The sequence below is a fragment of the Oryzias latipes genome, assembly GCF_053564925.1.
Source record: "Oryzias latipes strain Hd-rR chromosome 1 unlocalized genomic scaffold, Olatipes_Hd-rR_3.1 chr1_Y".
In the NCBI taxonomy this organism is placed as follows: domain Eukaryota; kingdom Metazoa; phylum Chordata; class Actinopteri; order Beloniformes; family Adrianichthyidae; genus Oryzias; species Oryzias latipes.
This window is the reverse complement of record NW_027616335.1, coordinates 4,059,969-4,086,209: the sequence shown is the minus strand read 5'-3', so window position 1 is coordinate 4,086,209 and position 26,241 is coordinate 4,059,969. Positions and strand designations below refer to the sequence as shown.

At 41.6% G+C, this 26,241-nt stretch overlaps 1 long non-coding RNA gene across 4 annotated transcripts; it reads left to right on the top strand.

Moving 5' to 3' along the window:
* Positions 1–12,135: 12,135 nt before the first annotated feature.
* Positions 12,136–25,154, top strand: LOC144990301 (uncharacterized). 4 transcript variants are annotated; one of them, XR_013654305.1, is made up of 10 exons: positions 13,186–13,857; positions 15,765–15,829; positions 15,934–16,089; positions 16,196–16,374; positions 20,632–20,870; positions 21,385–21,468; positions 21,550–24,259; positions 24,372–24,505; positions 24,604–24,686; positions 24,875–25,154. It is a non-coding gene; the product is annotated as an uncharacterized LOC144990301 (long non-coding RNA). The 4 variants fall into 4 exon arrangements; XR_013654303.1 differs by having other exon boundaries at positions 24,358–24,505; positions 24,604–24,682; XR_013654302.1 differs by having other exon boundaries at positions 24,358–24,505.
* The last annotated feature ends 1,087 nt before the right edge of the window (positions 25,155–26,241 follow it).

Below are 26,241 nucleotides of genomic sequence, written 5' to 3'. Positions count from 1 at the left end.
GAAAGAAAAAAAGACTACATACAAACATTATGTTGTTAACCAGCATAGATGAAGTGGGATTGCCACCAGTTTCTGGTTGATCTATAATCAGGCTTCTCAATTTAAAATATCACCAGGCTGCAAGGTTTGTTGGTTCTCTTTTCCTTCAAGGCTTTGAAATTCTGCGGCGACTGATGAGAAGTCAACACTACATGTTCCTGTTGAACCTTCACACTTGCAGAGCTTTTTTGAGGGAGGCTTAGCACTTTGAAGCTCTCCACTCTTTAGTAAAAGTGAAACCTTTGGGTGAAGTCAAGACATGTTTGTCAAAACATACAACTTCAGCCAATCCCCACCACCAAGTTATACACAGAGATTTCTTATCTAACACAAGTTTATTATCTATCTAAGGCAGCACACCTTCAGGAAGTCTTTATTTGCAATACCTCTTTGTGCCACGAGAGGTCCCTCTACACCAACTACTCAACCTGTTTACAGAATGAAAGGATGTAAGAGCTCCAACATTTTTTCCCCAAAAGTTTTCTTTATTCAGAATCCTTTTTGGGTTTCCCATTTCATTGCAGCAATAATCAAATCCAGCCATGGGGTTCCTTTGAATAAAACTCCTCTTCTAATCTTGAGAAAAGTGTTCAAAAGAACACCCAGACAGGGCCCCAGAGAAAAAGAGGAAGAAAACCATCATGTCATCTGAAAAACAACACTCAACATGCTGCATTTCTCCATACAGGAATCCGACTAAATGTAAAATGGATGGTGTCTGTTTTGCAGTACAGGGCCATCGGATTCTTCCAGATGAAGATTCTGAATGTTTGAGTGCTTGAGGTGGGCTCTAGCATTTCATGCTAATCCACATTGAGAAGTTCCATGATAGAAAAGAACTGAAAGAGCCACCGTTTTCACAGAGTCAAAGCTTCACAATTAATCTGCCAATAGAAGAGAGTTGCACACACAACATACAATCATTAACAATATTAGTATTTTATCTAGCTGCAGCCTCATAAATAGACCTGCTTTCACAGTCTTCCTCATTTCCAAAAACGTTTTTTGATTAGGATTTCTCTATTACAGCAGACTATAAGGTTATGAAACTCTGCAAAGTAAATACATCTACGGGAAAATAAAATAAATTGTTGGGAGACTTCAAGAGAAAAACGATAGAGATTTTTTTTATACAAACCAAGACAAGATCAATGTCTGGAATGTATTCAAAGCCATTGTAAAAAATGAAATTGTTAATAAAAAATAAAAACCTGAAATATTAAATGAGAAAATTAAATAAATAAAAAATACCAACTCCAAGAAAATTTGGTTTACAGTTGTTAGCTGAAAATGATCATTGCAATGATGCTCCAACATGTAATTATTAAAAAATGTATTTTTGTTATAGGAGATGATTGATCAAAATAAAAACGGTTTAAAAGCTATGTGGAAATGTTTGCTTTTAAAGTACACAGGATGTCTTTTTTGCCATTCTCATTTCTTAAAGAACAGAGGTGTTTGATAACTAAAATAAAAATAGCTTACAGCCCCTCACAACCACAACTTAATATTACCGGTGCAACAAGTATATTATGGGCAATATAGGAGCTATCCAGCCGTACCGTTTTAGCCTGATGCCAGCTCAGACGAGGAAATCAAAGATCCCAGCCAGCAATGTCACGTGGGCCCCAACTGGGAAAGAGGTGGGCTATGTGGGTACTGACTGGGCATGGGTTTATTTTGGGTAAACTTTGAAGGCCCCATTAGGGTTTAGCCTACATTGGCCCCACATTGGCCCCCCACATGGGTTACCTGTTAGGGCCCTACAAAGGATCCATGTGGGCTAGAACCCATGTAGGTCAGCCAAGTAAGGCCCATATGGGTTGCATCTGGGCCATAAAGACTTGGGCTGTAACTGGGAAACTGTATGTGGGACCCAATTGGTTTGGCCCACATGAGTCCCACGCGTGGAGCCCTCATGGGCTAACCATATAGGCTTGATAAAGTGCCTGGGTGGGCGAAGAAGACCTGGTCTGTAACTGGGCCACTGTATGTAGGGCCCATGTGGTATAACTTACATGGGTCCCGTATGAGGAGCCCTCATGGGCTAACCATATAGGCCCGCCAAAGGATCTAGGTGGGTGAAGAAGACCTGGTCTGTAACTGGGCCACTGTATGTAGGACCCATGTGGTATAACTTACATTAGTCCCACATGAGGAGCCCTCATGGGCTAACCATATAGGCCTGATAAAGAGCCAGGGTGGGCAAAGAACACCTGGTCTGCAACTGGGACACTGTATGTGGGACCCATATGGTTTGGCCCACATGGATCCCACGCGTGGAGCCCTCATGGGCTAACCATATAGGCCCGATAAAAGATCTAGGTGGGTGAAGAAGACCTGGTCTGTAACTGGGACACTATATGTGGGACCCATATGGTTTGTCCCACATGAGTCACACGCGTGGAGCCCTCATGGGCTAACCATATAGGCCTGATAAAGTGCCTGGGTGGGCGAAGAAGACCTGGTCTGTAACTGGGCCACTGTATGTAGGGCCCATGTGGTATAACTTACATGGGTCCCGCATGAGGAGCCCTCATGGGCTAACCATATAGGCCCGCCAAAGGATCTAGGTGGGTGAAGACGACCTGGTCTGTAACTGGGCCACTGTATGTAGGACCCATGTGGTATAACTTACATTGGTCCCACATGAGGAGCCCTCATGGGCTAACCATATAGGCCTGATAAAGAGCCAGGGTGGGCAAAGAACACCTGGTCTGCAACTGGGACACTGTATGTGGGACCCATATGGTTTGGCCCACATGAATCCCACGCGTGGAGCCCTCATGGGCTAACCATATAGGCCCGATAAAAGATCTAGGTGGGTGAAGAAGACCTGGTCTGTAACTGGGACACTGTATGTGGGACCCATATGGTTTGTCCCACATGAGTCACACGCGTGGAGCCCTCATGGGCTAACCATATAGGCCCGATAAAGGATCTAGGTGGGTGAAGAAGAACTGGTCTGTAACTGGGACACTGTATGTGGGACCCATGTGGTATAACTTACATGGGTCCCACATGTGGAGCCCTCATGGGCTAACCAAATAGGCTCAATAAAGGATCTAGGTGGGCGAAGAAGACCTGGTCTGTAACTGGGCTACTGTATGTAGGACCCATGTGGTATAACTTACATGGGTTCAACATGAGGAGCCCTCATGGGCTAACCAAATAGGCTCAATAAAGGATCTAGGTGGGTGAAGAAGACCTGGTCTGTAACTGGGCCACTGTATGTAGGACCCACATGGTTTGCTATAAATGAGTACCACATTAAGAGTGCTAATGGGTTAACCATATAGGCAGGTATTTTAAAAGGTTATTTTTGTATTCTGTTACTAGACATATGCTTAAAATCCAAGAAGATGAGTAAAATGACAGAACCCCTGAAGACTCTTTCCAAATTGAATATGAATCACAGCTTTTCTAATTCTGATCATTCCGGATGTTAACATTGGCTAAATTGATGAACCACAAATAGACGTACATTTTAATGTTTTACCATGTTTTACCCAGAGCAACCTGCATTTGCAATATTGGACAATTATGACATTTATTTTTTACTGTCCAGAGTTTTGGTAGTTTGTAGAGGAGGTGCTGAGATTTTGAGGATGGAGCAAGTCGCAATTAGATACAAGTAGGGTGACCACTTGTCCCACTTTTGGCACCATACAATCATGTAGTCTTCTGTCTGGCATTCCTATTTATTAAAAATATTTACTTTTTTCAATGGTGCTCAGTGGATCTAACACAGATTCAAGTTTTTAACAACACAGTTTAAAATGAAGTGGTAACTTTGTTTGAACATAACACATTTGTTGTGTTCCTGTCCTATTCAGTACAAGCCTGGCTTCAAGGTTCAAGATTTTTTTATTGGCCATGTATGCATGTGCAAAGGTGCAAAGGTCTCAAGGTAACGTTTTGAAAAAGAAGAATCATTGTAAAAGTTTAAACAATAAGATCAAAGAAATATTCAATCTGGTAAATGTACATAAGCATACAAGAGAGCTAGAGAGTGCAAGAACAAAAGAATAGAGGGAGATATACACTAATTTGGAGCACATTTTTTAATTACAGCAGTCCAGTGTAGGTACCAAAACTATTCGGCCTGCAATTACCTTTTGGGATCCTTTCAACTGAGGTTAACGTCACACTACGGTAACCCCACTTGGACAAACTACGTTGCGTCAAGATCTGCTCAAGCTCTATAATATTCATTTTATGTTTCCTTTTGTAACCTAAAGTTATTTTCCTTCATAAGTTGTGTGTGACATTATTCTTTGTAATGTTTAAAGAGAGGTTTTGCCACAACCCACTTTGTAAAAAGATCTGTGGCTGTTAGAATGAACCTGCTGCTCCACAAAGAGAACCGTGTCTCTGAGCAGAGCAGCTGGAGTCTCATAACTTTGTTTTTGCAGGCAGGGAAGGTGCAAGTTTAAAAGATAATGTTGCTCTGTCAGATCTCTGTATGTTCACAGGGCCCCTCATTATATCTTCTTCTATGGTAGTATGGGGCGGCCGTGGTGCAGCGGTAGGTTGTTGACCTCTGATCGGAAGATTTCAGATTTTGCATTGCCCCGCTCATGTGTCGAAGTGTCCTTGGGCAAGACACTGAACCCCACCGTAACTCTGTTTTTTAAGGTTGACGCCAGTGTTCGGCAGCGGAGCCACCACCAGTCTGTGAATGTGTGTGTGAAAGGGTGAATGGAACTGTGACTGTAAAGCACTTTGGGCCTTCAAGGAAGGTAGAAAAGCTCTGTATCCGTGTATGACATTTACCATTTACCAGTATTGTAATTTGTCCTATCACATTCTGACACGTCACCGGACCAACGGACAGCCAATCAAAAAAATGTGACGTCAGTATTAGTCCCAGGACCCTGAAGGACCTCAAACGGTAATTGCAGGCTGAATAGTTTTGGTACCTACACCTACCATACCCTACCTTAAATTCTAAAACACAGAAAACTAATGCTATATACAGTATGTTTTGTGAAACATAGCAGTTTTTAACCTTTTTTAATCCACCCAGTTTTAGTGCATACAAAATGAACCAAGACTTTTATTCCCTGTAACTTGCAATCAACAAACAACACAGATTTAATCTCAGGGCCCTGCAGAAGGGCACTTGCAACTCATCAGTGGGCTCAGGCCAGCGGAATAAGAATTGCAGGCAATTAGATTGCAGATTACAAGACATTAGACATTTATTTGGTCTTTGGTTGCATTTCAATTATTAATTTTTGACATTAGTTTAACTGTGGCTGGCTAGCTGTGGAAAAGGTGAATGTGTCATGATGCTGTCCTCTGCGCTGTGTCTCACGCTTTACAGTGTTTCTGTCTTAACAGAGTGAGCTGGGTCAGGTGAATATCTAATAATTCCCTTAGTTCATCTAATTTAGTGCATGCAATTTTAATTAATTTTTTTGGAATTATGTTTGAAAGTGTTTAAATGTGAAATTGGTTGGAACACAGCAGAATATTCCCCTTTGTAGTAACACCTTTGTGTAACAAGTGTTAAGTTTATTAGTTTAATTCCACCAAATCCATGGTAAACTGCCGTTTTCATACATTTGCACCAGAGTATTTCATCTGTCTGAGGGTACTTGAACTCACCACGAGCACGCTAGCAGGTGCTAATGAGCATGCGCATTTAAAAAAATCACACAGAAGAAACTCCAGACAGCATTCTGAATTTGTATTTTCTGTTAACCAGGTACAGATTAAAAGAGTTTGACTCGGCATCCAAGTGTGGTCTCTCATTCGCCTGAACACAACGCAGAGCGGAAAACTCCACCAGTTACATTGGTGCCGTGACCTCTTGGATTCCAGAAGCATCGACGTCATCTCGATCACCGGGAAGATCATCTCATCACTGCTTTTCAAGTTTGTTTGGTTTGGAGTGTTAATATTTTGGACTTAGTGATTTAATTAGGTCGAGTTGAGCATTTTTTTTTCGAATTCTGTAGTGTCTGATATTTTTTCAGTCCTGTTTTATTTTGGGTTCTCGCCATGTTTACGACACATAATCCAGACGTTGATGAATGTGTTTCTGATGGGGCGGTTAATTCGAATGTGGGTTTTGGGAGGGGATGGTTTAAAGATGTTACTGAGACTCCCCAGGTAGGAGCGTTAAGAACGCCGAGGTTGAGCTCTACTCGTGTAAACCCCCCCTTACATGTTACAAACTCACAAGACACAGACAGAGCTGAGCTCAGCATTTTAATATCTGACCTGGCTAATCAGATTGGTCAGTCTATTGCTGCTCAGATTCAGAACAATGTTGGGAGTTCTCCTTCACAGTCCCACAGCAGTTTTCAAACAGCTCCAAGTCATCCTGAGCTGAACCTGTCTGGTGTCAAACTTGTAATGCAGTCTGATGTTAAGGAACCACCAATATACAGAGGTGATGGGAGTGACAAATGCTCAGTTTATGAGTGGGTTCAGATGGTAGAGCTTTTTCTGTCTAAGAAAGAATTTCCAGTTCAACAACAGAAAACTGAAGTTTTAACTAAGTTGTTGGGAAAAGCTAGAGATGTAGTGACAGTGACTTTACGTAATCTTCCATTGACTGACGACTCTCAAACACCTGCTGTTATATTCGACTTATTAAAGCAGCACTTTGGTGAGCTAGCCTACTCTGCTATGCCCATGGCTGACTTTTATGACACCAAGCCACTCCCCACCGAAAGTGTGATGGACTACTGGATCAGGCTGAACAAGGCCATCGACGTTGCTGATGAATGCCTGCGGAGACAAGGTAGAAGTGTGGTGGACCCAGGCAGGGAGGTGTCTATGATGTTCATTAAGTATTGCCCAGACCCAGTCCTTGCAAACAGGCTGAGTTTTAAATCTGCAGAAGAATGGACAACTAGTGAGGTTCAGGAGCGTATCACCATGTTCCAGCGGGAGAGTCGGGCTAGAAACCGCCAGTTCTCCACCTCGCCAAGGGTTGTGACTAGTTACCCCCAATCTGCAGCTGCTGGTGAACATGCATGTGGACCAACAGAAAAAGCAAACATAACTTCCAGTGCTCAACTGTCAAGCATGCAGGCTCTGCAGCAGTCAGTCCCTTTGCTGCCCCACCCACACCACAGTTTTCTTCTGACCCAACAATGAATGCTTCTACCCCTGTCTTGAACCAATCTTTGCATTTGGAGGGTGTACGCTCTCTGACACGGTTATTGGACTGTTTGGTCGCTCACCACACTCCAGCATCATCAGGTTCAGGTCAGCATGCAGCCCCTGATCGCTTTCCAAGATCCTGCAAAATATGCGGTGATGCGGCTCACTCGACTCTTTCACACTGTAGAAGAAACAATCTTTGTCTGGCATGCTTCTCTCCTGGACACTGGAAAAAGAACTGCCCAAGACGGAACCAACTGCCTTTACAGAACCGTACTCAGACCTGTGCTAACCAGACCCAGCCTTCGGGAAACTAGGACACTCACGCTCGGAGAGGGGCAGTGTGAGTGATGAACCAAAAACCCTCATTGCTGAAACAGATCTTGAGCTTGTCTATGTCAACGCATGCTCCATCGCTCCAGAGGGATACCAAGTTGTAGTTCAAAAGACAACAGAAGTTCCAGCCTTTAGCGAGTTATTCTATGCCCAGGTTCAGGTTGACAATGTTGAACTGAGAGGCATGATTGATTCAGGGTCTATGGCTTGCACAGTGAGTGAAGGAGCAGTACACAAACTGTTGGAGGCAGGAGCAAAGATTGGAGATCCAAAGTCGGCAGAGCAAGTTCTTCTGGTCGGTTGTGGCGGTAAGCAGACTCATCCAAGGTGTATATATGACTTTACGCTCACTATCTATGGGATGAGGTGCATTGTTCCTGTCTTGGTTGTTCCTGGCCAGAGAGATGACCTCATTATTGGTTCAAACGTTCTGAAGAAGTTGATGAGTGTTCTTAAGAATGACAGTGGGTTTTGGAAACATGTTTCCAACGACTGCAAACACTCTCTTCCTGAATATGAACATTTCCTTGACATGATGTCCTGTTCAGTGAGATGGAGGGGGGCGGACGCTCCTTCCCTCATTGGAACAGTAAGGTTGCCTCGTGCAGTTACTCTTCTTCCACAAAAGGAACATTTGGTGTGGGGGAAACTCCCAACCTTCTCTCCTGTTTCACCAGGCAGCACCATCCTGGTAGAGCCCTGCTCTTCTAGAGCCAGACCCAGGAACATGTTGGTGGGACGTCTCGTCACCTCCATGTATGGGGACAGATGGGTTCCTTTGAAGATTACCAACCCTCTTACCAGACCGGTCATTCTCAGACGAAATTCCAAAGTTGCTGATGTCTCGACATGTGTTGCCATTGAGGATTTCAGCCTGAGCCAGAATCATTGCACCAGTGAGGTTCGAGATTCAGAATCCCAACCTAGGCCATCTGTCTCACAAAATGACCTTAAAGCCAAGCTGAATGAACTGGGATTGAGTGAGCTTGACATCGACTCCTGTCAGGCTAGCTCTCGCTCAAAGGAGAAACTCGTGGAACTGATAGAGCAGTATGAAGACATCTTCTCGCGTCACCCCCTGGATTGTGGTGAGGCAGAGGGTTTTGTTCATCGCATCCACCTGACGGACGAACGACCCTTTCGCATGCCATATCGCAGGGTGCCTCCAGCTCATTACCAAAAGCTACGTCAGGTCCTGACAGATATGGAAGAGAAGGGAATCATCCGCAAATCAGTTAGCGAATATGCATCTCCTCTGGTTATGGTCTGGAAGAAAGATGGAAACGTACGTATCTGTACGGATTTCAGATGGTTGAACGCACGGACACTAAAGGATGCACACCCGCTCCCTCACCAGGCTGACTGTCTAGCAGCTCTAGGCGGCAATACGTTTTTTAGCACAATGGACCTGACATCAGGGTTTTATAACATCCCCATGTGTGAAGAAGACAAGCACTACACCGCTTTCACTACCCCTGTTGGGCTGTACGAGTACAACAGAATGCCCCAAGGACTCTGTAATAGCCCTGCATCATTCATGCGCATGATGTTGAATATCTTTGGAGACCTCAACTTTACCAGTCTACTCTGTTATTTAGATGATCTGCTAGTTTTTGCTCCAACTGAGGAAGAAGCTCTTCAAAGACTGCATGTTGTTTTCCAGAAGCTGAGGGATAACCATCTCAAGCTGAGTCCAAAGAAATGCCATCTTCTGCGCAGGTCTGTCAAATTCTTGGGACATTTTATTGACCAAGAGGGAGTATCTGTGGATCCTTCCAGAGTGGCTATGATCTCCAACATGCCCAAAGAGTCTCTGATGGATGTTGATGGTTCTACCCCCTCCGTAAAAAAACTGAAGTCCTTCTTAGGGATGGTGTTTTTTTATCAGAGTTTCATCCCTCGGTGTTCAGCTATTGCAAAACCTCTGTTCGCTCTCACGGCTGGACAGAAGCGGAAGAGCAAACACCCTCAAATGAGAAGAGGAGTCGGGACATTCAGGAAATTGACTGAAGCGGACTGGACTCCAGCTTGTGATGAGGCTTTTGAGAAGCTAAAGAGTGCTCTCTTGAACTGTGCTGTGATGGCCCACCCAGATTTCAACAGGCCCTTTATTCTCTCTGTTGATGCATCCTTAGACGGCCTTGGTGCAGTTTTATCTCAGCTCCCTGTTGGTGAAGATAAAGCCCGTCCAGTTGCATTTGCTAGTAAAACCTTAAGCAAATCGCAACAACGATACCCTGCTCACAGACTCGAGTTCATGGCCCTGAAGTGGAGCATCACAGAGAAATTCAGTCACTGGCTTAAGGGGCACAAATTCACAGTATGGACCGATAACAATCCTTTGGTCCACGTGCTCACCAAACCAAAGTTGGATGCTTACGAACAACGGTGGGTGGCGAAGCTTTCAGCCTACGACTTTGACCTGAAATACATCCCAGGTCCTAAAAATGTTGTGGCTGATGCTTTAAGCCGTGAACCTTTTGCCTCACCCGTCAGTGACAGACTCTTGAAGGAACCATACAGCAGATTGATCCAGGAAGCTGATGGGGCTGAGGTTAACATGGTGCAAGATGCTTTCAGACTCGGTCTCCAACATAACCAGGAAGTTCAGCTCTTGCACACCACCATCGTTCCCACCCCAAACTCAGTTCATTCTCCGGAGGTTAAGGCAGTTTTCCAGCACCATGATCACTGGCAAAGAGGTGCAGAAACTCAAGCTGTTTGTCTCCTTCAACATGTGCAATCACTGCAGCACACCGATCCTGAGCCTCTGCCGTCTTTCACCTTGAGTGAAATGGAGGACAGTCAACGACGGGATGTCACAGTCTCAAAGCTGCTGCCATTTCTCATCCACAAAGTGCGCCCCTCGAGACGTGAAAGGTCTGGATTTAATCCCAGCCAACTAACTCTGTTGAAATCCTGGGAGAGACTCGTGGTCAGAGATGGACTTCTGTATAGGGAAACTAAAGATCCAGCAACCAAGATGAAGAGGCTCCAGTTTGTCCTACCCACTGATCTCAGGAAGAAGGCCTTGGAAGGTGTCCATGATTTAGCTGGTCATCAGGGCCAGGCTAGGACTCTCCATCTTTCTAGGCAGCGGTTCTTTTGGCCATATATGGAAAGAGACGTCTCTGAATATGTCCGGTGTTGCCCACGTTGTGTTCTTGCCAAGACTCCAGAACCAGCCGCGCGTGCTCCGCTAGAGAGCATAAGGACCACTGCTCCTATGGAGCTAGTCTGTATTGACTTTTGGTCAGCGGAGGACAAGAACAAGCGTTCTGTGGAAGTGTTAGTTGTAACCGATCACTTCACGAAGATGGCCCATGCTTTTCCTTGTCGCAACCAGTCAGCGAAACAAGTTGCCAAAAAGCTCTGGGATAATGTGTTTTGCATTTATGGCTTCCCTGAGCGCATCCATTCTGACCAGGGGGCCAATTTTGAAAGCGAACTGTTGTCTGAACTCCTGCGTCTGTCAGGTGTGGCTAAGTCTCACACCACTGCCTACCACCCTATGGGCAACGGAGGAACAGAGCGTTTCAACCGCACATTAGGCAACATGATCAGAGCACTCCCTTTAAGAACAAAGCAGGAGTGGGCTCAGCAAATCCAGACATTGACGTTTGCTTATAATGCCACTGTCCATGAGACTACAGGGTTTGCCCCTTTTTATCTAATGTTTGGTCGTGTTCCCCGTCTTCCTGTTGATATAGTGTTCCGGTCAGTTCTTCATGACTCTGATGTGACTGATTTCACCACCTATTCAGCCACACTTCTCACAAACCTTGCAGAGGCTGCAAAAGTGGCACAGCAGCACGCCGTGCATCAGCAAAAACATCAGGCAAAGGGGTACAACAAAAAAATCAAGGGTGTTGCCCTCCAGATTGGCGACAGAGTGCTCCTAGCCAATAGAGGTGAACGTGGCAAGAAGAAACTGGCTGACAAATGGGAACCTACAGTCTACACTGTTGTGGCCTGTCAACCACAAATTCATGTCTACAAAATACAGGATTCGAACGGACGCTGCAAAGTTGTCCACAGGAATCTGCTGCTTGATGTAAGCTTCCTTCCTGTTGTTGAGTCACAACATCTTGGTGTTGGAGCAACTTCGGAGGGGTGTGACACAGAAAGCGTGGATCTGAGTGACCTGAATAGCCTCCTACATGATTCTCCGGAAGAGCGGACCGCTACTTGGGTTTCGTCTGGGTGTGACAACAGCATCATCGGTGGTTCAGTGAAAACTAGTCTGGGATCAGATGCGTCTGGTTCCCACAGTGTTTTGGGGGACTTTGAAGAGGATATTACCCCTGATCTCCCACCAGTCGTTGCCGGTGCTGATGGTGACTCACCAAGAGCTGATGTGACCAGTCCTCTGACTGACACTAGTCCCTTACTTGACTCAGGACACAAAGAATCCAACAGTGACTATAGATCTGTACCACCAGTGAGTTCAGCCCATGTTCCAGGGTACTTTGTATCTAGAACGGGTCGCGTAGTTAAACCTGTGACCAGATTTATAGAAGTCATGATGCAGGAACCTGTGTGGGTGTGACCTACAGTTTAGTTGGGTCTTTTTCTTTTCATCTGCTGTCGATGTTTGTGTTTTATGACATTTGGTTATTAGTTTATTTTGACCAGTGTAATTAGGGATGTAGGCTGCATCTCTGTATTCTAAAAGGGTTAACGGACTTGATCAACCTGTTTACTTCTTTTAATCTGTTAAATCAGATAGTTTTTCTATACTGATTCAAGAATTTGATTCTTGCGAAATTGGTCTCTGTTTCTTTGCACGAACCTGGTTCTCTGCCGATGTGTTGTGAATATTTGGTGGAATTCTAGGAGGGGTGAATGTAACGAGTGTTAAGTTTATTAGTTTAATTCCACCAAATCCATGGTAAACTGCCGTTTTCATACATTTGCACCAGAGTATTTCATCTGTCTGAGGGTACTTGAACTCACCACGAGCACGCTAGCAGGTGCTAATGAACATGCGCACTTAGACTGCTGGGAGCCGTGGCTGAGGTAAGACGTGAATCGCCGAGTGTCCACCCTTATTAGTTTTATTTCTTTGTAAATTGTTCATTAGTGTGTTACACTCATAACTCACAAAGTTGGGAATCGTGTGGTGTCAATTTTACGTAATTTGTGTTGTTTTATTTATTTTTGGCTGCTCTATATCAGCAGATCTGCACTGCTTCGCGTGAACTAGTTGAGGTTCGCGCCATTTTTCTTTGATGTTTAAATTAACTTTTCTTTCTTTCTTTTTTGTTCATTTTTCAATTGTTTAAGGGGGAAAAAAATCACACAGAAGAAACTCCAGACAGCATTCTGAATTTGTATTTTCTGTTAACCAGGTACGGTGCAGTTTTCTCTTTTTATCGTGTTCTTTTTGTATTACTTTACATGCTGTGGGGGGAGGTGCTAATAAGCATGAGCACTGAGACTGCTGGGAGCCGTGGCTGAGGGGGAAAAAAATCACACAGAAGAAACTCCAGACAGCATTCTGAATTTGTATTTTCTGTTAACCAGGTACAGATTAAAAGAGTTTGACTCGGCATCCAAGTGTGGTCTCTCATTCGCCTGAACACAACGCAGAGCGGAAAACTCCACCAGTTACATTTGCACTAATATGGGGCGGCCGTGGTGCAGCGGTAGGGCGGTCGACCCATGGTCGTAAGATTGCAGGTATGATTCCCGCCTTGCACGCCCATGTGTCGCAGTGTCCTTAAGCAAGACACTGAACCCCACCTTGCCTCTGGTGGGAGGTTGGCGCCAGTGTTCGGCAGCGGAGCCGCCATCAGTGTATGAATGTTTGTGTGCATGGGTGAATGGGACTGTGACTGTAAAGCGCTTTGGGCCTTTGAAAGAAGGTAGAAAGCGCTATATAAGTATACGCCATTTATCATTTAATCACAATGAGCATAAAGAGCAATTTGTTATTTTTTCTTTTACTTGTGTTAGCTTACAAAAAATAGTTTAACATCTGTCATGCAAACTTACCTGACACTACTACTGAAATAAAATGTGTTCATATGCTGGATGTAGTTTTTATAGAAAATTTTAAATGTAAATAAAATGACTTTTATATTGAAGTAGAAACCTGCCTTATTACAAAAACCTATTTTGACTGGTGAAAAGTAAAAAAAAAATAGTATGGACGTTTTAATTTTTTCTCGAAGGGGCAAGCAGGGTGGTTTAAGGAGTTCAAAGTGGTAAGCAGGCGTTGCTGATTGGCTGGTTGTTGCGTTTTGAATCTCCCGCTCATTTCCTGGTACGGCTTCAGTCAGTCGTCCTGTTCCTTCAACTCAAGGAGATTCTGCACTTCTGTCGCACCGTTCATCCAGGCCATTTATTGATATCAAGGTAAGATACCTTTCTGGTTTTGTGTTTCGCTTACAGCTCTAACTGGCAATGATAAATGTGGTTCATAAAAGCATGCGCAGCTCGGGAGTGTTGTTCTGTTCTGCAGTTGAATCCATCCACGTTACAGCGGCTTTTGCATTTGAAAGAAGCCGGTGTCACAAACGGGCAGACGACTAGTTTCCACGTGCAGCAGGTTTATTTGCAGACATGATGACAAGTAGTGGTGGGTCGCGTCACCGATCATCCAGCCAGTGTGTGTCGGCGTTTCACCGAGGCATCAAACTAGGAAGCGCATCCTAGTAACAGAGTTGTCAGTTGCCAGATTCGGCGGGTTTCCGTCCAGTTTAGTGGTTTTGATTTGGATCTTGCGGGGATAACTTGTTTTGGTCAGATATAATTTGGCCAGGTTTTGTGTGAAATGTTTTTTAGTTCGTTTTATTTTGAAAAATGACCGGAATTTCTCGGTAAAATGAATGAATACTAATCAGTCCAGCGGCGAGTTTAGATCCATAAAATGCAAAATCTTTTTCGTTTTTGCTTTTTAGTGTATTATAATGTTTATTCCTCACAAAAAGACACCCAAGCGGTATTTCGACCCATTCAAGCATTTGAGTATTCCTCTAAACTCGAGCGGGTTCTCATGAGGTGACGTGACGGACACATTGAGAACGGTCCCGTTCATGAAGAGTCTGCGCTGCCGGCCCCGCCCACAGACACACACCCACTTTCTCCGATGAGCAAGAATGTTTGTCAAAAAGCGCTTTATTTTTATATTCAGAATATGCACATCCACCTTTGCAGAAGTTTGAATGTGTTTTTGTTTTCCTGGGAGAAACGCAGACACGCTGCTGAGGCCGGCTCTATCTGCCGAGATTGACGTCACACACACAGAGCGAAAGCCGGTGACTCAGAGGATGAGTCCTGTTATTTCCAGTTTGGAAAGAAACTCAGGATAATAACCGATATTTAATTTAAAAAATCATTTTGTGTGTGTGCCAAAGGTAATACTATCATATATATGGATGTTGCTTACTATTAAGGGATTAAAAATAACAGGGTATAGGCCCCTTTATTGAGTTTCTGGAAGCATTTAATAGTTTTAATTATGCTAAATATATATATATATATATATATATATATATATATATATATATATATATATATGTATATATATATATATATGTATATATATATATATATATATATATATATATATATATATATGTATATATATATATATATATATATATATGTATGTATATATATATATATATATATATATATGTATATATATATATGTATATATATATATGTATATATATATATATATTATATATATGTATATTATATATATGTATATATATATATATGTATATATATATATATATATATATTATATATATGTATATATATATTATATATATGTATATATATATATATATATGTATATATATATATATATATATATATATATATGTATATGTATATATATATATGTATGTATATGTATATATATATGTATATATATATATATGTATATGTATATATATATATATATATATGTATATATATATATATATATGTATATATATATATATGTATATATGTATATATGTATATATGTATATATGTATATATATATATATGTATATATGTATATATATATATATGTATATATGTATATGTATATATATATATGTATATATGTATATATGTATATGTATATATATATATATATGTATATATATATGTATATGTATATATATATGTATATGTATATATGTATATATATATATATATATATATATATATATATATGTATATATCTCATCCTAGAGTTACTTGAATACTTGCTTCAGGGAATGGTTATTTCAGAGTTTAGTTATTTTGTCCCTTGTGTTGGTCAGGTCACCTGCAGCTTCACTCAAGTTGTCGTGACAGACTCGCCGATGTAGATTTCATGTCAGCAGTTGTAAGTTTATTCTTAAAGTAACATTTTATTATTTATATTTGTAATTAAGCTGTTAACGTTTAACTACATCTTTCTATCTTGTGATATTTTCTCTATTTAAAAAGGTTGCTGTGGTTGGAGTAATTGGGGACTCTTGGACGATGCAACCAGAAGAATGATGGGCTTCCTCATGTCCAATGAGTTGGCTCTGCAATATAACCTGTTTGGACGTCATGGAGAGAATAAGTTCTGCTAGCTGTGTCTTTTTGATGTCTTCTATGGTAATTGGATTTGAATTTATTAATCTATATTCATCACTGACAAATGATTTAGTAAGTTTAATCCCAGGCTAAAATGAATACTTTGTTTTTTGTGATTTCTTTTTAGGGGCAGTGAAGAAAAATGCCAGCACCCAACCAGTCCCACTAAAGGAAGTGGAGAAGGGCCTTTCCAAATGGTTTGTTGGAGCTCGTGACAGGGGAGGAAACCGAGCTATAAGGACTCAAAGAGACCTTGAATAACAAGCCGATGGAGCTTGTTCTCAGGAACCGTCAAGGATGCCATGAGTATTTTGTTTTACTGGATTTATTTATTTATTCGTCACATAATTGGCACACATTAAGGTTGTTGATATTGTACTGTACCAAGTGAAGTTGTTCTTTATTTTATTAAGTAACTGTAGTATGTTAGATCCTGTGTGTTATCTGTTAAACCCAGGGCTCCAGACTAACTTTTTTCACTAGGAGCACAGTGGCCCCTAACTGAAAATTTTAGGGGCACAACCAGCAAATTTAGGGGCGCATCCCGTAAATCAACATTCTAACCAAATCTACTAATTTCCACTGTATTACTTATAAAAACTTTAATAATAGATGCAGAAATTACAATGTGCTGTTTCAAATTCAGTGTCACATTTTATTCTGCACTTTTGAAGATGCAACAACAAGGTAAACTGACAGCACCATCGCTGTCATGACAGTACAAATACTAAACAAAACGGATGGAAATTTATCTTTGTGACACCAAATAGGTGCAGCCAAGATGCACGATAAGCGTGTTTGAGATCACCCATGTGGACTCAACGCTGCGCAGATCACCTGGTGTGTGACATATATTTTTGTTTTTGCTCCAACATCACCTGTTAATCATCACAAAAATATCGCGAGAAAGGGGTGGGATCAAGGGGCAAACCTACCCGGACACAGCTGGAAACTGAACTGACTGAAAGCTGCCCTACAGACTACAAAACAATGCATTATGGGACATGTGTCCTGATGGTTTTTGTAGTGGAGTGATTAATTAAAATAATTTAAAATACCAATTCATTAAAAAAGGCTACATACATCACAAAACATTAAAATAATCATAACATATATAATAACACAGATCATACTGAGGGGGAGAAGAATATTAAAACTAAATTGAATGTTAAGTACAACTCCAATTTCCTGTTCTCATTCAGTCTTGCTGCAGATTCCCCTTCATCTCACAGCCCCCCCGCCTGGTCTCCCCAACGATCCAGGCGAGGTGCCGGTTCATCTCAAACACGTCTATCGTTGCATTTTCCCCACGTATTTTTAGTGTGTCTAAAACTAATGTTGTTTTTGCTCGAGCGTGTTTAAAGTTCAAGCCCCGTTAGCTGTCACGCATGTAGGTGTGGGACATTTATTCTCCTCAGCTGACCCGACTCCCGCGGGAGCGATGAGCTGCCGTAATAACAGCCGCGCATAAACCGTCTGATGCGCCGCCGTAACCGTCACCAAAACCTAAACCTTCCACCGGGTCTGTGCGGCCCAGAGAAAAGTTCAGCACGGACTGCATGTATTTAGAAAATTACGAGCGAATAAATACGTTCTAAAGGAAAGTAAGGAACTCTTTCATGTGGTCCGGGGAGGGAGGGGGCTGTCGGGTTTCCTGCTTTCAAACCCTGTCATTGTCACGCCCCCAAGAGTCATATACCCCACTGTGATTGGTTGGTCAGCTCCGTGCACGACAATGAAAAAGTGTCATTCATACAAACTGGCGGGCTGCAGTAACATTAAACCTTCATATTAAGGCGGGGACCGCAAAATATCATCTTGGGGGCCGCAAATAGCCCGCGGGCCGCGAGTTTGAGATCCCTGCTGTACACTCTGGCACTGGTACACTAGCCGCAGGTCGGAAGAACGAATCAATAGTTCTCTTGCTCATAACTCAGACGGACATGATGAGGTTGTGATATTTGTCTCCGTTTCCTTCCCACAGATGTTTACGCGCGCTCGATTATCTCTAGGCCCCTCCCCCTCCACGCATTTAGCCACTCACAGTGGCTTTCCCTATTCTTCTCACACGCAGTGGCAGCCTCACAGACAGGTATCACGCGAGAGTGTACGTGCTCGCGTTTCATGAGTATGTGCGCGAGTGTGTGTCTGCCTGCGTGCGTGTGCGCTCGCGTCTCATTGATTATTTCATTGATCATTGACGTGCCCCTTCCACGTTTGATGTATAAAAAAATACGGAGGGTAGGGGAGGCAAATTTACTGGTCGCACATGTGCGACTGGATGTAAAATTCAGTCGCACACTCTCAAATTTTGGTCGCAAAATGCGACCAATTGGTCGCAGTCTGGAGCCCTGAAACCTTTGGGTGACCTTGCCATGGTCTTGTATATCGTTTTCATAATGCAGGATCAGGATAATTTATTTTCTTTTATTAAATTGAAGCATTTTAAAAAGCATTTTGTTGATGTCATTTGGAAAATTATGTTGTGAAACAGTGGGATTTTACAGAATCTTCTCATTTGGGTTTTAGGAAAGCTAGATGGAAAAGAAGACCCTATAATGGTTCACTGGTATATAGCACTGTAGGGAAACACAGCTGGGACCTCCATGGCAACACTGCACAAACCCACTCATGGCCCACATGGTGGCTTATTTAGGTCCCACATTAACCCAATATGCAATACTAATTGATGCATAAGTGGGGCCAAAATGGGTCATGGATGATTACCTGATTGGGCCCATCTTTGCCCTGTTTCAGTCATAATTCCAGCCCACAGAAGAAGAACTACGAGTTATGGTTAACTATGAGTATGGTTCTAATGCTACTTACCCACTTGGGGCCTACAGGAAACCCACTGACCAACCACTTCAAACCCATGTGGGCAAACACAGTTGGGGCCACCATGGAAACTGCGGACAAACCCACTTATAGCCCACATTATAGCCCATTTAGGTCCCACATAAAACCCATATGCAATACTGATAGACATATTAGTCGGGCCAAAATGGGTCTTGGGTACTTTTCCTAGTTGGGACCCATATGGGTCCTGTTTTAATCCCACTTCTAACCCACATGGGTGAAAATATGGGCCCAATGTCAGTTTTAATGCTACTTACCCACTTGTGACCTACAGGAAACACACTCAGCCCCCACTTCAAGCCTATGTGGGCATACACAGTTGGGGCCACCACGGAAACTGCGGACAAACCCACTCATAGCCCACATTATAGCCCATTTAGGTCCCACATAAAACCCATATAAGATACTGATAGACACATTAGTGGGGCCAAAGTGGGTCTTGGGTAGTTTACCCAGTTGGGACCCATATAGGCCCTGTTTCAATCCCACTTCCAGCCCACATGGGCAAAAATATGGGCCCTACATGGGTTCTAATATTATTTACCAACCTCGGGCCTATCTGACACCCACTCAGCACCCACTTCAAGGCTATGTGGGCATACACAGTTGGGGCCACCACGGAAACTGCGGACAAAACCATTCGGGGCCCACATTTTCTGCCCATTTTTAAACCATATGGGGCCCACTTGGCTTTGCTGGCTGGGATGTACATTATTTGTCCTCCATAAGGAGAAAAACACTACAAGAACATGTTGACAACAGTAAAACCACGATTTTCATTTAAGTGGGTCTTCACATTGACATTAAAAATGTTCAATAACACTCCATGTTATTGAATATAGCTAAAACATTTGATACATTACTTTAAATATAGCTAGTAGGTGGAACAATAATTGTAATCAAAACTCAATCCAATTTGGGTTGGATTACAATTTTCAGTTAATTAGTGTCAACCTAATACAAATTTTTGAGTTGTTTTTTTTAATTTATTTTTTTGTGGATAAATTCAATTAAGAAAGAGTAAAGAAAGTATTACTTTCCAAAAAATAATAAATTCTTAAGGTTCAAGAATTGGGCCCACTGTTAACTGAAATTTCCAAACATGTAAAGCTTTTTTTCACCAGTAGATGGCAGTAAAGTTTGGAGTACTGTACATACCCTTTTTTAACTCAAAACCGTTCTGTGGATCTGGAATGTAAAAGTAAATCATGTTCCTATTATTATTACAAAAACCTTCATCATAGTTTTTAAATAATAAGCTTGTTTTAATAACTGTTTTGCTGTGCTTTCTCATGTGCACGATTGTTAACACTAAATGATTATTTTATCAGTCTCCCACAAAGGAATACCAGTATATCTATCTATCTATGATATGGCTGTCAGGCTCTTTCTTACACAGCCTACGGGCATTAAAGACAGGAAAATCCACAAAGAAAAAGTAAAAGAAAGAATTTGAGTAATGTGGCTTAAATTCCTTGAGAGGCTACACACTTTTAAATGTTGCTAATTTTCATGGGAAAATTCAACAAACAGCTGTGTGGAAATTAATGACAATATGAACAACACATATTTTCAGAACCCGAAAGGATTCGTTTTACTCAAATAGTTTTGAGAAATAAATGAGTAATTTTCCTACATTACCCATAATGCCTATCGCCCGGAAAAGTCCTCTTCTTCTACGTTTTTTTCCGTCCTCTTGTTTAGAAACATGGCGGCGTCCGAGCAGTCGACGTTTCCAGACACAAACATCCCTGAATATGAATACATTGGCGTTAACACCAAACCGTTTCTCATCGGTTCTGTGCGAGACGAATGGATGACAAGACTGAGGCCCAAGGATTATTCATACCAACAAGAAGACAAAGACACATTTGAAGCTAACTTTGCAGAAGCGATGGGGATCAGTCAGTCACTGAGGAGGCTGAGCTCAGATCTGTCTGCAGGTAGACACAGCTACTTAGGAACGTTTTTTAAGTGTGTTTTTTTTTTTTTGTAAATAAATATTTTTTTCATATAAATAAGTATTAAACTTGTACCTCTTAAAATAAACCAAGTTGCAGCAGTTAAAGAAAGCGAGTTGCGTTGATGCGCTTAAGCTAACAAACAGGAAGTGAATTACAAAAATGTCCTTTCAACTTAAAATTCATATTTTTAACATAATTTGACTCCATATCAAGCAACTAAATATTTAAGTTATTCATATAAAAACACTTGTGCATTCACTTTTGGATGAATACAGACAATTATTTGTAACACATTGTGAGTAATATAAAAAAATACAATTACAAATCGTTTTAAATAATTTTATAATCTTTGCCTTCTGTTGGAATTTTCTCAACAATCCAACAGGAAGTAGCTTGACTTCTATCAAAAAGCTAATAATAAGCTTGAGTTCATTCTCTTACTTTTGACGACTTTATCCCAATCAGATGTCACACTTATCTTTTTTTTTTCCAGCCTGGATTCCCTTCGTTGCCATGCTGAAGATGAGCTGCCTGATACAGAAGTTGTTCCTCCAGACTCAACACTGAAAACTCTGATGTAAAAACATCTCACTAATAGTTCTACTGTTTTAAGCTCCAATGCTGCTTGATGAAGTATCTGTTCTCTTTCCTCCAACAGACAAAGAAAAACAAGGCAAGATCACAAAGCTTCACTAAAGGTCAACAAGAACCGACATGATCTCTATGCTGATGAGCTGGTGGGTTACGTTAAAGTCATTCAAGCTAACTCGATGTTAGGGGATGAGAAAATTCACTTTTGTCCTTCTCTGTGCTCCGATTCCCTTAAATATGGGTACGGTTGTTGATTGACTTGCATGTGAAATCAATCTTAACCCCCATTTTTATCTGCCTCTACACAAGCCTGAGATTCTGCCAGTGTCTGCTGTGAAGGAAGGCAGACTGCTGAACCGTCCTCCAGTGTAGCAAATGTCAGACTTTCTATCAGTGATATGGTCATTTTGGTATTTTTTTTTGAGGGGGGAGAATAGGTAAAGAATGCCAGATGGCAACTTATGCAAGGGTAAGTCATACGTCGCTAGCAACAAAAACATTTGGAACGAAAACCCTTATTTAGCATTAGAAAAACCACCATAAAGCTGAGAACGCAGCATTTGCAGCCAGTGATCAGACTACGACTACAGCAGGAAGAAGCAGAGGTACAGTCAGCGTCTCTTGATCTTATGGCAGTGATGTGAGCAAAGCTACAATGAGGACACTTGGAGTGTTTGTGGAATACAAGTCATTTTTAAAAACCTGCAGAAATTGGAATCAGCAGATCAGCCTTGTTATAGGGTGAAGACATGTTTAAAAAAAATGTTAGTCCCATTTGTGCAAAGTGCAGGGCTCCAGACTAACTTTTTTCACTAGGAGCACAGTGGCCCCTAACTGAAAATTTTAGGGGCGCAACCAGAGAATTTAGGGGCGCATACCGTAAATCAACATTCTAACCAAATCTACTAATTTCCACTGTATTACTTATAAAAACTTTAATAATAGATGCAGAAATTACAATGTGCTGTTTCAAATTCAGTGTGACATTTTATTCTGCACTTTTGAAGATGCAACAAAACAAAAGCATCACTGTCATGACAGTACAAATGTATCTTTGTGACACCAAATAGGTGCAGCCAAGATGCACAATAAGCGTGTTTGAGATCACCCAGGTGAACTCAACGCTGCACAGATCACCTGGTGTGTGACATATATTTTTGTTTTTGCTCCAACATCAACTGTCAATCGAGAAAGGGGTGGGGCAAGGGGCAAAACTACCCGGACACAGCTGGAAACTGAACTGACTGAAAGCTGCCCTACAGACTACAAAACAATGCATTATGGGACATGTGTCCTGATGGTTTTTGTAGTGGAGTGATTAATTAAAATAATTTAAAATACCAATTCATTAAAAAAAGGCTACATACATCACAAAACATTAAAATAATCATAAAATATATAACACAGATCATACTAAGCGGGAGAAGAATATTAAAACTAAATTGAATGTTAAGGACAATTTTAATTTCCTGTCCTTCAGTCTTGCTGCAGATTCGCTTTCATCTCACAGCCCCCCCCCCCCGGTCTCCCCAACGATCTAGGCGAGCCGCTGGTTCATCTCAAACACGTCTATCGTTGCATTTTCCCCACGTATTTTCAGTGTGTCTAAAACTAATGTTGTTGTTGCTCGCACGTGTTTAAAGTTCAAGCCCCGTTAGCTGTCACGCATGTAGGTGTGGGACATTTATTCTCCTCAGCTGAGGGAGCGGTGTGCTGCCGTAACAACCGCGCAGGACCGTTTTATGCGCCGCCGTAACCGTAACCAAAACCTAAACCTTCCTCCGGGTCTGTGCGGCCCAGAGAAAAGTTCAGCACGGACTGCATGTATTTAGAAAATTACGAGCGAATAAATACGTTCTAAAGGAAAGTAAGGAACTCCTTAATGTGGTCCGGGGAGGGAGCTGTCAGGTTTCCTGCTTTCAAACCCTGTCATTGTCCCGCCCCCAAGAGTCATTTACCCCACTGTGATTGGTTGGTCAGCTTCGCGCACGACAATGAAAAAGTGTCATTCATTAAAACTGGCGGGCTGCAGTAACATTAAACCTTCATATTAAGGCGGGGACCGCAAAATATCATCTTGGGGGCCGCAAATAGCCTGCGGGCCGCGAGTTTGAGACCCCTGCTGTACACTCTGGCACTGGTACACTAGCCGCAGGTGGGAAGAACGAATCAATAGTTCGCTTGCTCATAGCTCAGACGCACATATATCAGGTTTTGATATTTGTCTCTCCGTTTCCTTCCCACAGATGTTTACGCGCACTCGATTATCTCTAGGCCCCTCCCCCTACACGCATTTTAGCCACTCACAGTGGCTGTCCCTATTCTTCTCACACGCAGTGGCCGCCTCGCACACAGGCATCACGCGAGAGTGTACGTGCTCGCGTTTCATGAGTATGTGCGCGAGTGTGTGTGTCTTCCTGCGTCCGTGTGCGCTTGCGTCTCATTAATTATTTCATTGATCATTGACGTGCCCCTTCCACGTTTAATGTATAAAAAATACGAAGGGTGGGGGAGGCAAATTTACTGGTCGCGCATGTGCGACTGGATGTAAAATTCAGTCGCACACTCTCAAATTTTGGTCGCAAAATGCGACCAATTGCTCGCAGTCTGGAGCCCTGAAGTGTGTTATTTGAGAAGAGTAACCTAAGACTCTTTTGTCTGTGTGAAACCATGAGCGTCTAATTGTTGGCCGGACACCAAAAACAGAGAGTGACCGGATTCCTGAAGGGGAAATCATTCTGACCATCAACGTCTACTACCCTGCTGTTTTTGAGAAGGTACATTTTAGTCGTCTCTGACTTACAGTCTGACAAGAAAAAAATCATTTTGTTTGGATTCCTGAGAAGCAGATCAACCATTAGTTCATCTTACACAGTTTAATTACATCAGATGACTCTGCTGATGAACCACTTTGAACCCAAAACCTCACCGAGCTCAGAGACGCTATCTGCTGCATCAGCGACTTGCAAGTGTGCGGCGACTTCAGCAGGACACCAGACATGGCTCCAGATTTCCTCTGCAAGGTGACTCGGATCTGACTTTACACCAAACTGCTGCAGTGATTGTGATACTTGAAAAGAAGCTTAACCTGAAGGTAATACTTTGACATATTCTGTTTCAGGATCATTTCAAGTCCGCCTTTTTTTTCTTTGAGGGAGTTTTCTACAATGACATGAGATTCCCAGAGTGCCAAGACATCAGTATGTATGTGTTGTCGTCACACATAAAGAAAAAAATCAAACTTTTTTTTTACTTTATTTTAAAATGAATTAAAATCAATAAAGTCTGTTAGTAGAAACGCTCCCAAAAGTGTTTAAACAAACTTCATAATGCAGAAGTGCATCATATTTAAAGCAGTTCTGTTGGTGAACTTTCTATTTATTGTGGTGCAGAACTACTATAAATTGGGCCAAATCCCATAACTTCCCACCATTCACACAAGCCAAGATGGAGGACACGCTGCTCCAGGATCTGAAGCTGAAGGTGGGCTTCCCGATGTACTGCCATCAGGGGATCTGTGAACATCTGGTCATCATCACAGACGTCCGGTCGGTGCTTCCAGTGCTGCTCAGCAGCCGCTTTCACTTCAAGAAGGCTCCACCTCTTTTCATTAGTAGAAGTGGCATTTCACTGCAGCTCCAGCTGATGCCAATAAAGTTGGATATGAAGATATTTCAGAATAAGAGCTTTTCTGTTGAATTTTCAAAGTAAGAATTTATGATTTATTAATCAAAGTTTTGTTCTAGTTACTTGAAAACATTAAAACTTAAAAAAAATCCCAATTTATATAAATATTTTTCATACAATTTATCTAAAATGTAATAATTTTCTATTTTAAATTTGTAAATCAAATAGCTTTAGTTCTTTGACAGTGACACTGAGACTCAGCACCAAACCAAAGGTAGAAACACATGAACCACAGTGTGTGAAGGACTGAGGTACTCAATGATTAACAAAAATACAAACAAATTTGTCAAATGTGTAAACACGTTCTATCTGCAATTAATTTGTGGAAACTTCTCACTTGAAACCCGGCACAATACTTCTGGGTTACACCAAATTGATCACTCACATGAACCAGTTGGGTAAATCTATTGTTTTTTTTATCTTCTTATTCCTTTTATTTTGGGCAAATCTGTTGTTGACTTTCTGACTTACTGTTGACTTATTATTGATATATTATTATTTATTACTATTGACTTTGATTTGATTTTATTATTATTATTTACTATTAATCCATTATTATTATTATTGACTTATTATATATGTATGTTGTCATTATGTATTGTTATTTACTTACTATTGAATTATTGTAGGGCTTTTCTAAATCATTTAAATTACATGTCAAAGAGGTCTAAAACTTCTACATGATGAAAAATTATTTTTAAAAATTCTCTGTAATAATTTTTTTCTTTGTTAGAAGTCCTGCAACTATGTATTTTTCATTAAAGTTTGAGCTTATAAGGCTGACTGCTTCTCTTATCTCTTAATTACGCACAACAATTGAGGTATGTATGTATATGCAGTGTTTTTCGAACTTTTTTGAGACAAGGCACACTTTATCGAAATACAAAAATCCTGCGGGACACCAGTTTTCAAAAATTGAAAAAGGAGAAACTCTATATTCTGTAATCTCACATGCATTTTGTGATAATTGTGGCAGCTGTTTCTTTTTAAAAGATTTAATAAAAGTTGAGTGAGTTTTCCGTAATAATTTTCAACTAAACTATTTGAAATGTTACCCCGGTAGATGTAATCT